General features: G+C 33.5%; 1 protein-coding gene across 5 annotated transcripts in view; it reads left to right on the top strand.

Moving 5' to 3' along the window:
- The window catches only part of PDE4D (phosphodiesterase 4D), a 1,062,771-nt gene that overhangs the window by 412,705 nt on the left and 635,491 nt on the right, over nucleotides 1-14,575 (top strand). The window lies entirely within an intron of this gene.

Below are 14,575 nucleotides of genomic sequence, written 5' to 3'. Positions count from 1 at the left end.
ACTAAAGTTCCATATAATGAGTGAAGGTGCCAAGGCTTGTGACATCATATGACATGCTGCTTGTATTGGAAAGCATTGATGAACTAATCAGTGTATATATGTTGGTGTATATGTCTATGTGGTGTGTCAGAGAACCTCTTATTGCAATATCATGCGTCTTTACTACATCTTTAGGGAAGAACTGGAGTATAGGCTCTTAAAGCTAGAACTTTACAAATGTACTCTATGTACATATCTAAAGGCTTTGTCTTGGTTAGCATTGTTTTGGATACTACTTATATATGATTTGGAAGTGGATTCCCTATGTAATTTTCTTTTTTGTTTTTGCTCAAAAGCCCTAGCAAAAATTTCAGTGTTGCTTTTCAATTGTATTTTTTCAAGTGCCTCATCACATCATCTCAAATAGAAGGTTTCCAAAAACCTTTAAGTACCCCTCACCCCAAGAATCATCAGCTGGTATGTCAGGCAGGTTTTGCTGTTGAATTGAGAACCAGTCACAATGATGGGTGGGTTACAGCTTCAGTGGCCTTGCAGGGGTACTCATTTTCTGTCAGCTTGAGATACACAGTGGCTCATGCTTGTGGCGCATCTTGCTTCTTCCTTCTTTGCTGTCCAGTGCCACCTTCTCCTGACTCCAGTCTGCATCAGTAGGAATCTAACTGAAATGACTGCAAATCCTCTGCAGCCCACGATAGACATTACCACTAGAAAAGTCCAATCAATACAAGGCTCTATAAGACCAGATTTTTGTTTCTAACAGAAAGAGCTACACTGATCATAGTGCAACACAAGTCACTTAGTAATAAAATGGTTTTGTTTGTACTTTGAGAATTTGGCAGGATGTTTGAAACAGAAAAAATGTGAGTATTTTTCAACCCTAAGAAACCTATTTGTGGGTCAGACACCCAAGATGATTTTTTTTAATGAAGATTTTTGCTCCTACAAATATGTGCCTTACCAAAACAGCAGTTTTTGGTTTGTTTGAGGACATTCTTCCTGCTACCCCTACCATTATCTCTTTTATCAAGTACATGTGGTCTTATAGTCTTTAGGTATATTGCATGGATATTGTGCCTATTGTATTTTTTGAAATATCTGACCCTCACATTCTGACTAAGTTTTTTGTTTGTTTGTTTGTTTTCATCTACCTTAATTCTGCTTTTGAAATGAAAAGAAAAATTACTGAAACTCCAAAGCTAAAGCTAAGTATATAGCTCTTCTCCTATCCAGTTTTGGAACCATACACATTTGCTTATTCATGCTCTCTGAAATCTATAATATACATATTTTCAAACTTGATTTAGGGAGGTTGAGAACAGTGATAATTTTCTTTTATGTCTATACCTATATAACCCTCCATACATTTTGCTATACGACATCCCCGTTTTGTTTTTGGTTTGGTTTGGTTTGGTTTTGTCTTTACAGTCTGAGACTTTGTATATTCTCACTTAAACTCTGGATAGATTCATTTGGGAGATGTAAAACTTAGAGGAATTTTTTTCCAGGTCACCCAGTTAATGTTACTCTTGTTTTAAACCCAACCAACTAATTTTTATTATTATTATTATTACTTGTTGTTTCTCTCTCCATCACTCACAGGCTAAAAGTAGCAGGAAGGGTTTTATACCTCTAAGAAACCAATCCAGCCACATGCAATAATCATGAATTTTCTTGCTGAGAAAAGGATTTATAAAGGTTTACACTTCACCCATTTATAAAGATTTTCTTTTAGTACTCCTATGCAGACCTTCTTTTCCAAAAGAGCTAGGCCAAAAGTTGGCTGCAGACTAGGGTTAGGAAAAAAAGAAATTCTTTACAAAGGGATGGGATGTATAATTTGGGTTCTCTGAAATTGACCTGCTTCCACTGCAAGGCTTTTAACCCCTTAACATAAAAGAAGTTAGGAGACAAAGGATGAGATTTGGGCCTCTTTTCCTGCCTTTTGTTGAATGAGAGGGAGAGATACAGAGAGAAAGTTTCAAAGTTTCCCAAAGGTGATTATGCAAATATAAACCTAGGTAGAGAGTTTCAGTTTGGACTCTCATCTTCTACCCCTGTGTCGAGAGTTTTGATCATTGAGCAAGGGTATATTATTAAGTCATTGTCTGCTGGTTAAGAGTACAAGTTAATAAATGGTTTTTTTTAACTTGTCTTAATAGAACACTAACTGTTGAGTATTCAAAGAGTGGTATAAAGAATGCACTTGAGTATTATGTATTTTTTTATTTAAAATTGCATTAGAAATGTTTGTGGGATTGATTCCATAGCCTTCTTTCCATTACACTTTTTAGCCCCCATAGTGCCAAATCAAATAGAGATAAGTGTAATATCTTGTTTTCGTCTACCACACTGGATAAATAAGGATTGTTTATCTTTTCTTCTTAATTTTAATTTAATTAGTTTTGAGGAAATAATATTTAAAAATTTAGGAAAGAATGAGGTTTTCTTACCTCATTGTGAAAATATGAAGTTTACTTCCACTCTAGGAATTTAAGATATTCATGTCTATGTTTGTGGATTTTTTTTTCTTTCTGAAGAGTCTTTCCAAATCTAGGATCTGATATCCTTAAATGTCATCAAATTAAATAAAAAATGTACTGCAAGCTAATAAAATGGGACAAATGGATGACCATATTTTTACAATCATTCAAAATCTGACCTAATTTGAAGGGAAACAACTGTGCCATTTAAACAAATGGAATTATGTCTTTTTTTTTAAACAAAAATATACAAATAACTCCATTTCAAATGACAATAAACTTTTGGTTCTTTATATTAGTCTCAAATTTTTAGATTGAGAAGGTTCATCAGAAATTATTTATCTCTCAGTTAACAGTTTTATTCTTATGAATAGTCTAATTTACAAAAAAGAATGCAACTTCTAAGTTAAGAGTATGGCTGCCATGTTGAAAGTTCATGTTTTTTCAGAGTTTTCAAACATTGCTACTTTTAAAGATACTTTTGCTCAACTAAATGAGGCAGTAGAGATAGAATCCTTTATAAGATTGGGCAATGCACTGAACTGAGAGAAATTCCAACTCCCCACTAAACTTAGGAAAACAAATGTCAATTCAGGAAAAGAAAGTTCTGATTGGGGTCAAACTCTGAAGTGCTTCTAAAATAGTTCTCTTCAATAGGGTGCCAGTTTGAGACTTGAAAGTCTTATTTGAAGAGGTGTTGAGTGGCTAATTCTTCCATTTACTTCCAGGATTTAATTAAACACTCATACTAACTGCTCTTATCAAGGTTACAGAGGTTCACAGCTGGACTGCTAAGGGGACCCAATCAAAGAAAGAGAACAGAGTGATCTTGTGCCTGCTATCTGTGGAAGGGAAATGCATCTTTTTTCACCTGTAGATATATGCTATCACACTTTGTACAGAAAACACTCAGGAATCAAGCAGTGCTTCTAGAAAGGACTTATCTTCAACCAATGAGACCTTACACTTAGGCTTCTAGGAGTCAAAGTATTCTAGATCTGATGTTAGACCATTGTGAGAGTGTCAATTGTCTCCTTCGACTTTACAGGAAAAGAAATCTTACCTTAGAAACTAAGGTCAGAAAAAAAATAGCTTAATTTACAAATGAGTGAATGACATACTAAGAGACCATGTAAGCCAGTTTACTACTCAGCTGTAATTTGTGCGTGGAATGCAAGGGCCTTGAGGTTAGGGACTGTTTCAAATTTCATTTTCTATTCATAGTATCTCTTATAGTATCTATTCATAGTAGCAAAGCAATGCTACATATAGTAGATGCTTAACAAATAATTATTGATTGATTACCTGTTTCTACTTGGTTTTGCTAACCAGCAGTTAGAGCCTTGGCTTCCCCCAAACATGTTACTCATGTCTTCAGCTACCTCATAGAGACAATGGTTCTGCCTTTGGATGGCAAAGCATCTCTCCAAAAAACAAGCAACAGTTGCCCAGCTTGGCTCTGTATTCTACTTGGGCCAAATGCATTTCATTTGTAACCATTTATTGCCAATAAAGTTCAGATGGAGCTGATAATTATACAAAGTTGTCTTGCTCACAAATTCCTGGGGCTCTGTATTAGACTCAGCACTTCATAAGCATTGTTTAAGGCAGTTATTCAAGTTTGTATGAAATACAACACATATTTTGCTTTAGGTGATGTATTGATTCTATTAAACTGATAATTTTCTTTCTTGGTGCACTCACTTTTAGCTCTCTTTTTTGAAACCTTGCTAACAAACTGCTGGTAAAAAAAAAAAAAAGTCTTAATTTGTGATTAGTCCTTTGTTTTTGTTTTTATTTTTTGTTTGTTTTTTTTTTTTTTTAGTTGATTTGAGTCAATAGTCCATCCATTCATTCTGGGGGCAAGGATTTTGGTTTTAAAAATGCTCCAAAAGGAGCAAAACTCCTTTCCAGCACTTCTGCAGTGAATAGAGCACCAGCTCTAGAATCAGGAGGATCTGAGTTCAAATGCTCCAGATACTTGATACTTACTAGCTTTGTGATTCTGGACAAGTCACTTAACTCCCTCTCTCTCCACACACCCATCTTCACCCCCCATAAAAAAAAATTGCCTCTTTGTTTCCCCTAGTAAGGAAGGAATTATCTCAGTTGCAGTTAAGAGATGAGCTTTTCTTAGGGGAATTCCCTGAACTGCATTTCATTACAAAGGGCTACTGGAGGAAATAATTACTATGGTTGTTTATGAAACCCAGTGTCTTTATTTTTTCCACTACATTTTGATTAGGAAAGTAATCACATAAGAATTTTTTTTCTATCTGTGCCTTCATTAGCTATTCTTGTCAGTGGTTAACAAATTAAAATGATAGAATTGCACAAATATCATAGTCTTTCTCACTGAGGAAATTTATGGAAACATACAACGAGAATTGGAAGGGACCAAGAGAGACCATTTAGTCCACTTTTCTAATTATATAGAAAAGGAACTAATCATTTGAGAGATAAATGACTTATTTCAAGCTGATGTAGGTATTAAATTAAATAGTTGAGTTGAGAATCGATAATTTGGTCCTATGACTCCATATCTCAGGTTCCTAAAACCATACTCCCTAGTCATCCCACACTCCATTGCTTACATGAATCTTTCAGGGTGAGCAGTAGCCCTGCTGCTTTTCTAGGGATATAGAACCAATGTAGCATACCTCTTATGCAACAAGAATTGATATTGTCCAGTGACAAGTCAGATACTATAGCTAATTCATTGAAAAAGGTTGGAAAATTAAGCAGGTAGATCCATTTGTCATCTTGTGGAGACTGAGATAGTTAAGTTTTAAAACTACACATTAGTGTTGACTCAAATATTGGAGAAGACAGGCATTATTGGTTTTTCTGGATGATTTTTCCTCTCAAGACCTTTAGTTTCAGTTTTGTCTTACTTTAAATCCTAGATATTTATTGCAAATTTAATAGCTTAGAAAGACATCCTTCCTCCTTTCTCCTTTTCACTGACCCCCAACTCTCTATGTCTGATGAAAGACAAGCAACAACAGCAACTTTTATCCATATTTCCCCTCCTCTTCATTGAAGCTTTTAAATTTCCATTGATATTTAATGAATTCCTATTAACATCTCCACCTGAAAAAAATACCTCTATTCCTCAGTCAAGAAATCAATGTGAAGGAAAATTATATGGTCTAGAGAAAATAAGAGTGAAATAGAAACTAGGACTCTTGTATTTTGGTCCTTATTCTTCTACTAAGTGGAAGGGGAAAAAAAATCTCTAGAGGACTTCAGAACTCATTTCATTACTCATATTAGCCTTCTAAGTTTCCTCCCTCTTGGGGGTTGAGGCTTCATAGAGATGGTAATAGAGGTGATAGAGTAAGAATTGGTGAGTGCATATGTTAAAGGGCTTGTTACTTCAAGAAGACTGGATTCAGTGACATCTTGGAAGAAATAATGGTAACTTCGTTGTAAAAATAAAAATTGACTTGGCTCGGACCCATTCATTCATTTGTTCCTTCAAGTATTTATCAAAAACTTCCCCCAATTGCATGCTAGTTAGCACTAAGAGAAAGAGAATGAGTGATGATTAAAATAAAAACAATTTCTTCCCTGTAGTAATATAGAGCATTCAGTTGGAGGGATAAACATTGTGTTCGTGAAATAATTAAAAACATGTAATCTAATGAAACTATTTATAGATACACATAATTAGAGAATTGATCTGTGAATATGTTTTGAAAATATTTTGATAACTACTTTTGATTAAAAGTATTCTTTGTAATCCTGTTATTTTGCTTTATTTTACAACATTATTGTAAGGTGTCCTTAAGGTCTCATTAGACAGCCAAAGAAGTTCATGAAACATGTAAAAAATGTTAAATACTCTTGCTGTAACCCAATCAATATTTGACCAAGAATCCCTAGTATGAGAGGGAAGAGATATAGTGAAAATGAAATTTGAAAAATATTTTCTTGACCGCTATATGTAGAATGGATTAGAATTAGAATAGAAATGAAAAGAATAGATGGGTAAGAGGCTGAAGGAATGATGGTATAATGATGACAAAAATGTTGGTTAGATAGGAAATGAAGAATAGAAAGAAACATTGTTAATAATGGATAAAAATGGTAAAGAATATAGATTAGTAAGCAAGATCACAATATAAAATAAGAGATCTTGAAGAAAATAAAACATCACAGAAGAAACTGAAGCTAGACTTAGACAGTAGTTTAAAAATAAGTTGGGAGGAGTTAGAAGCCACCAAGAGCATAAAATTTATAGTGAGGAACAATTGGAAATCATAATATCATACAATTATAAATCTAGGCTAAGAAGGAACTTCAGAAATCATCTCATGGAGCTCTGGAAATTGAGTTCCCTAGACCCTGAGTGCCTAGTCCAAAGTCATAATGGCAGGTCATAATTATCAGAGGCAACATTTGAACCTAGTTCTCATTCAAAGCTGGTGCTTATCCAAACTGGAATATGTGTAGATTCAAGGGACAATCCTGGAAAACAGATCACAGTATTTCAATCTCATGTTTCCTAACAATCCAAAAAATTTAGAAAATCAAAATGAACTGTGGAAAGATCTCTGTATTTGAAATAAAAAACTTTAGAATTGAATCTCACTTCTACACCTGTATGTGATCTTGGAGAAAACATTTAGACTCTTAGTCTTCTTGTCTTTAGCAAAAGGGGTTTGGGAGATGGCTTGGAAAGTATCTTCCAACTCTTGAGCTCTGATGCTATGATTTTATAAATGGAAAGGAATCAAAGATCACAACATTGCTAAAAGCTTAGAAGATTTTCAATTAGTAATACTGATGAGCAGATATATTAATTTTGGGAAGGGAAAATAATGAGCATATTTGACTTTATGTTTTTGTTGGTAGTGGAACATCCATATGGAGATGTCTTGTAAGCAACTGGAAATCTGAGGTGAAAAAGAAAAGTTTAAAAACTGTGAGGAAGCAAACACTTAAAAATATTGAGACATTTTTGAAATTGGATCATAAGCCAAGCTTTCTTGGAGGAAATTTTTAGGAAATCTCTATAGAAGAGCTACAGGGAGAAAATCTTCTAAGCATATAGAAAGTCAGGTGAGTCTTTGTGGATATTTCTCTTTAAACTCTGCCCATCTCTTTTTATCTGACTTATTTTTGGAAATGCCGAGATGGTACTAGCAGTTCTGATAATGACACTAAGAGGATAGGAAGAGATCTTTAGAAGTAAAAAAGTCTCAAGAAGAAAATTTCCATGATTCCTCAGTCTGAGTAAAATAAATAAAACAAAAACATAGTGCAACTATTAACATTCAAAATATCATAGAATCTCAGATATTTAGAAGGAATCCTATAGGTCATCTAGTTCAATCACCTCATTTTCAGATGAGGAATTAAGGCCCAAAGAAATTAAGAACTTGCTCAAGATTATACACATCCGAAGAGGCAAAACTGAGATTCAAACCTATCATCTTTGTGTACAGATTTATCACTTTTCTTTTGGACTCAAACTATAGCATTAATTTGGGAATTAATGTTTGTAAGTTACAAATAATTTGTTAAGTCCATTTGTTTCTTTAAATTAATTAGATTTGGTTTATTGTGTCAGTCAGTAGTCAATTAAGATTTATTAAGCACCTCCTTTGTGCCAGATCCTGGGATAAGCACTGGGTAAACAAAGAAAAATTCACAGTTTCATGGAGGAGATGAGACACACACACACACACACACACACACACACACGCACACACACACAACTTATGGATAAATTGCAAATAGTCAATAAGGTAAAAGTACTTAACAATTAAGAGTATCAGGAAAGGCTGTCTATAGCACGTGGGATTTTAGTTAGGACTTTAGCTTGACAAACACAAACTGTTCTGATGCCTCTTGGACAAGGCTGTAGGCTCTCAAAAGCAAGGTAAGAGGATCCCATTCTTTGACAGGTCCTCCCAAAATAAAAAGTATCATCCACCATTTTTCTCCTGACTCGGTTATAAAAACTGCTGCAGAAATCTACAGTAATATTTCTCTTCATGGTTATTATGGTCCTTTTCAAAGGACTGTTAGATAAACTCCATTCATAAAAACCATTATAGCTACAATAACTTAAAACAACACTTAAGTTGTTAAGCTAATAGTAAATGTTCTGACTGTACCTCAAGTCAAAATAAGAGACTACCTAGTAGAGAGAGATGTAACACAATAGAATCTGTTCATATCATGTCCACAGTTAAGTTTTCTCATTTTTAAAATTTCTTTTATAAACAAGAAAATAACTCTAGTAGAAATATGCTTTTCAGTTTAAAAAAAAGTTTAAATATAACAAGTGGTTTGTTAAATCAGGAATATAAATTAGACCTCGCAGGTAGCTGCTCACATTAACAGCCCTACACTTTGAGATGAAATTTTTGATGTGATGTTCTATTTCCAGTGTCTGACTTTAGAATCTCATGTCAGTTAAAAGATCCCATTTCAGAAGATTATGCTTGAGAATGTAAAGTCTGCATGCTGCTGTCATTCTCCTAGTCTTGTTTATACTTCCAGAGACTCATTTCCAGAAAGAGCCCACCAGATGATGAGGTTATTTTGTTGTTGTTATTGTTATTTTTTTTTAGCTATAGTACAATCCTAAAATAGCTTCCACTGAAGCTTAAAAAGGTTGTGGGGGTCTTCACTGGTAAGAATTCAGACCCACTGACCTTGGCCCAACCTCTCAAAAGTTATATGGTTTAGTGTTTTATTAAGTATTGCTCCAGTATAGGTCTCTGTAGAAAACAAAGGTACAACTAACTACCCTCAGGGACTGCAGTCTAAGAAGATGCATTTTAACCAAGAAATAGGCCAGTTTCCCATCTGGGCTATTATATTTCATATATGAATTGGTAAAGGGAAGATGTTAGCATTTTGTCTGAAAAAATCAAAATTCATACTTTCTAATGCTAATGCCCAGTGTGTCCTTGAGAAAGTTCCATTCCTGTCAGTTAAAAATTAATCTATTAAACATTTATCTACTTCATAATGGTGACAATAAACTAATAATCTATAAAAAATATTTTCTGATAAAAATTATCAGTAACAATATGATAAAAATGGGGGTATGAGGGATACTCTGGATTTTACTTATCCATGTTTTCAGGTATATTTATATATATACATATTCACATTTATATATATGAATATATTCATATACCTATGTTTTTGCATGTGTAAAAATATGCTTATAGACACACACATACACATGTGTGTGTATATATATATATATATATATATATACATATGTACATTTTCATTTTCAAAGATAAAATGACATTGATAATTTTTGTAGAAGCTTTTTCCCAGAGCTCTCCCTAAGTTCCCCTTTCTTTCTGTTTCTAAATTCTAAACTGATCCTTGGTAACCCAATAATGTCTTCTAAATTTCTCTTGAAAAAGGCAGAACTGTTCAGGGACACAATTGGGCAAGTCACATGAATGAAACTGCTGTAAATTAGCAGCAAGTAAAAAACTCCATGCTAAAACCCTGTCTTGTTAAAGGAGGACACTGTAGTCAGCATGAGACTTGAGGTATGGGGCTATTTTTTTGATCCTTTTAATGTTTCTCATAGAATTAAAAAAATATATTTCATAGCTTATTTAGGGTAAGAAAAAAGTATCTCTTGATCTGTCAAACTCAAACTTTGGGATTAAATCTGGCCCAAATAAATTTTCTTTAAAGGCTGTATTCATTATATGATTAAGACTTTAGAATCTTAATATATAGAATATAGGAAATATTGGTATTAACTGAAATCAGAATTAAGCTCTGAGTTGCATACATTTAAAATAATTGTTATACACAGACCTGATGCTGAAAATATAATTAAATAATTCCCATTGAAATGGAATGGAAAACTATGAAATTTGTCATGGCTAAGTAAAAAGACTTTTTGATGCTGAGTCAATTGATGATGTCAAAGAAACGTACTTTCATAGTACTTTTTCCTGAACTGTGCACAAAATATTTCACAATAAAAAAGTAAAGTAAATGATCTTTATTATATAATTAATAATTTTTAATTTAGAGGTTATTTACAATTATAATTTTAATAATGATAGTATCTTTAGGTTCCCAATGAATACAAAATTGATTTTCATTGTTCAACAAGCATTTATTGCTTAATTTTCGATATAGATATTTACTACCATCACCACCCAAGAATGTGAGCTCTTTAAGAGACAGGTACTATTTAATTATTTGGTCTTTTTATCTCAACACCTAGCACAGTGCCAGGCATAAAACAGGAGCATAATATATGCTTGTTGATGGAAGAAAATTGTTCTTTATATGTACAAGGTGACGTACTTCTTTCCATATACTTACTAGGGTATAAATGTTTCCAATCTCAGCCTTTCTGAGAAAATTTGCACTTTGTCTCTATCCTTTTTATGTAACTAATATTTAGGCAAGAAAGAAGGAGGGGATGAAGGAAAAAACTTACTGTCTCTATGACCTTATGCAAAATGTTTACTCTCCATGGGCCTTAATTTTCTTAATTGTAAAACAAAGTAGTTGGACTATGAGGACCATTCTAACCCTAAATTTATGATTTATGAATTTCCGAAGGAGGACAAAGGGAATCAATGAAAGATAGAGGAAAGAAGGAAAAAATAAATGAGGAAAGGAAGAAAAGGAGGAAGGAAGTGAAAGAGGGAAAGAGGGAAAAGGAAGAAAAGAATGATATCCATATGTTGTGGTGATGTGAAAGGATAAAGAAAATACTATGCCATGATCAAGCTAAAGAGCTCAAGGAAAATAGAACCAGAGAACTAAAGAAGAGATGTTCAGTGGAGATTAGAGGAGTATATTCCAAAAGCCAAAGGGCAATCAGAAGTAAGAATATAGTGGGTTAATGACTGCCTCATACCAAATATCCACCCAGTATAATATCCATTTATGATACTAATGTGCTAGCAATAACATCTAATCTAGGCTGTGGTCTGAACATTAGGGACCTCATCTTTGCTGTACCATATTAGCTTTTCATACCTTATGGGTACTCAGTATTTTTACATATCTATTGCTCTAAAGAATGGCATAGTGGACTTAACACTGAGAAGGATGGATGATAGAGAGAAACAACTAAAATTAGGGAAGCTAGTTACAAGATTGCAATAATAACACAAAGTAGTAATTCAGACATTAATAAGAGAAATGAAAAGATGGGTATGAGTTATATTGCAGAAACAAAATTGAATGAGTTTGGCAACTTTCTCAATATGAATCAAAGAAGAATCAAAAATTTCTCCAAGAGATAACTTGTTACTATGTGGATGATGGGTAGACATGGGATTCAGAGTCAGAGGAACTGAATTTGAATTCCAACTTTGCTGCTTAGTACTTGGAATGCCACAGAATACTTGAACTCTCTTGACTTCTGTTTTCAAAATGAGACATTTAAATTCTAAAGTCTCTTCTGACTTTAAATCTATGATAATGTGATTCAAACCTGGCTGAAAGCTCTAGAAGTATCAAAGAATAATAAGCAAGGATTTGGGAAGACAATGAATTTAGTTTTTGATTTGTGTTTCAGGTAACATCAAAGTAGAGATCATCTAAAAAGTAGCTGAAAATATAGTTCTTTTTTATAATAGCTTTTTGTTTTCCAAAATACATTTACCCTTGTGTGCCATATTTTTCTCCCTCTTTCCCCATTCACTCCCCTCCCCTAGACAATAAGTAATTCAATATAGGTTAAACATGTGCAATTCTTCTAAACATATTGAAAACATAATTCTTCAGATAATTTTCAGATTAAAATTAGAACTATTTCTAATCATATGAAAGATGCTCTAAATCACTATTGATCAGAGAAATGCAAATTAAAACAACTCTGAGACAACCACTACACACCTCTGATTGGCTAAGATGACAGGAAAAGATAATGATGAATGTTGGAGGGGATGTGAGAAAACTGGAACAATGATGCGTTGTTGGTGGAACTGTGAACGGATGCAACCATTCTAAACAGCAATTTGGAACTATGCTCAAAAAGTTATCGAACTGTGTATACCATTTGATCCAGCAGTGTTTCTATTGGGCTTATATCCAAAAGAGATATTAAAGGAGGGAAAGGGTACCACATTACAAAAATGTTTGTGGGAGCCCTTTTTGTAGTGATAGGAAACTGGAAACTGAATGGATGCCCATCAATTGGAGAATGGCTTAATAAATTATGGTATATGAATGTTATGGAATATTTCTGTAAGAAACGACCAGCAGGATGATTTCAGAGAGGCCTGGAGAGACTTATACGAACTGATGCAAAGTGAAATGAGCAGAACCAGGAGATCATTATACAAGGCAACAACAAGACTATACAATCATCAATTGTGATAGACATGGCTCTCTTCTACAATGAGATAATTCAAACCAGTTCCACTTGTTCAGTGATGAAGAGAACCATCTACATCCAGAGAGAGAACTGTGGGAACCGAGTGTGGACAACAACATAGCATTTTCAATCTTTTTATTGTTTTTTGCTTACATGTTTTTTGTCTCTCTTTTTTTAACTGTTTTGATTTGATTTTTCTTGTGTGGCATTATATATATATATATATATATATATATATATATATATATATGCATATATTGTATTTAACATATATTTATACCATGTTTAACATGTATTGAACTACTTGCCATCTAGGGGAAGGAGTGGGGGAAGAGGAGGAAAATTGGACCACAAGGTTTTACAAGGGCTAATGTAGAAGAATTGTCCATGCATATGTTTTTTTGGGGGGGAAAAGTTTTAATAAGGAAAAAAAAAGAAAATATAGTTCTTGTATTCACAAGAGAAGTCAGGGATGGAGAGACAGATTAGGTTTTCATCTGAATATAGGAAATATTTGAAGTTTTAGGGACAGTTGACTTTGCTAATTAAGAAACTATAAAAAGAAAAAAAGAGAAAATGAAGGATGGAGTGTTTAGGGGATGGGAAGAGGAAGAGGAGTCATCAAAAGAGATAACAATGGCTATTAGAACCTTATAATCACCATATCTGGATTTATCCTAAATAGTCAGTGATAATTGACCATTACTGCCTAAAAAATTTTATAACTTTCAGCTCTAAATTCATGACCATGTGATTCAAACATATCCTGCTTGTCTAAGTTTTCTAATGGAGATTGCATGTAATAAACTGTTGAGTCTCTTCCATCTATCCATCCATCCTTATAGAGTTGATTCTTCCTCATTCTCCAATTCCTACTCAGCAGTTGGATGAAGGATAACTTGGGTATAGAATATTCATAGTAGAAGAAATCACTCCCATAACCATATGAACAAGTAAATCCAGGATTTCAGGCCACAATTTCCAATATCCTGCTCAAACAACATTTAGTAAACACCTATTGTTTGTAGAACTTTATCCTAGATGTTGTAGAGAGACAGAAAATTCAGATTATACAGAGTACTATCTTGTTATTGTAGGATACATATTCTAGTAGAGGGATAACTATAATTCACAGTATTATATAATAAAAATATCAGAGAACATATTTGCCTAAATTCATATTTAAGCTTGATATCAGATAAAGCTTCCTAACAGTTTTTAAAGCTTGTCAAAGAGGAATGGACTTGCTCAGGAGATAATGAGTACCTTTTTATTAGCGTTCTCAAAAAAAAAAAACAGATAACTGCTTATTAATTGTGATTAAGTGTGTTGTTATTAAATAAACAAACAACAAGCATTTTATTAAGGATCTACTGTGTGCTTGCCATCTAGGGGAGGGGGTAGAGGGTGGGAGGGAAAAATCAGAACAGAAGTGAGTGCAAGGGATAATGTTGTAAAAAAATTACCCTGGCATGGATTCTGTCAATAAAAAGTTACTATAATAATAAAAAAAAATTCACACTGGTATATCTATTCTCTGTCACCAAATTACAATGGAATGTCACTTATTAAACTTTTGGATTATTCAACCAAATACACAGATGTTTAAAAGTGAAAAAAAAAAAAAAAGATCTACTGTGCCATCAGCTGATCCATCTTGCCCGTGTGATTCTGGGGAAGCCACTTTCTCTTTAAGTGTTCTAGGCAATCCTTTACTAGTATAAGTTGCAAACAAATTATGAACTGAATTACT

This window comes from Sarcophilus harrisii, chromosome 1, assembly GCF_902635505.1.
Source record: "Sarcophilus harrisii chromosome 1, mSarHar1.11, whole genome shotgun sequence".
NCBI classification, from domain to species: Eukaryota; Metazoa; Chordata; class Mammalia; order Dasyuromorphia; family Dasyuridae; genus Sarcophilus; species Sarcophilus harrisii.
The sequence above is the reverse complement of the archived record's forward strand: the minus strand, read 5'-3'. Positions and strand labels throughout refer to the sequence as shown.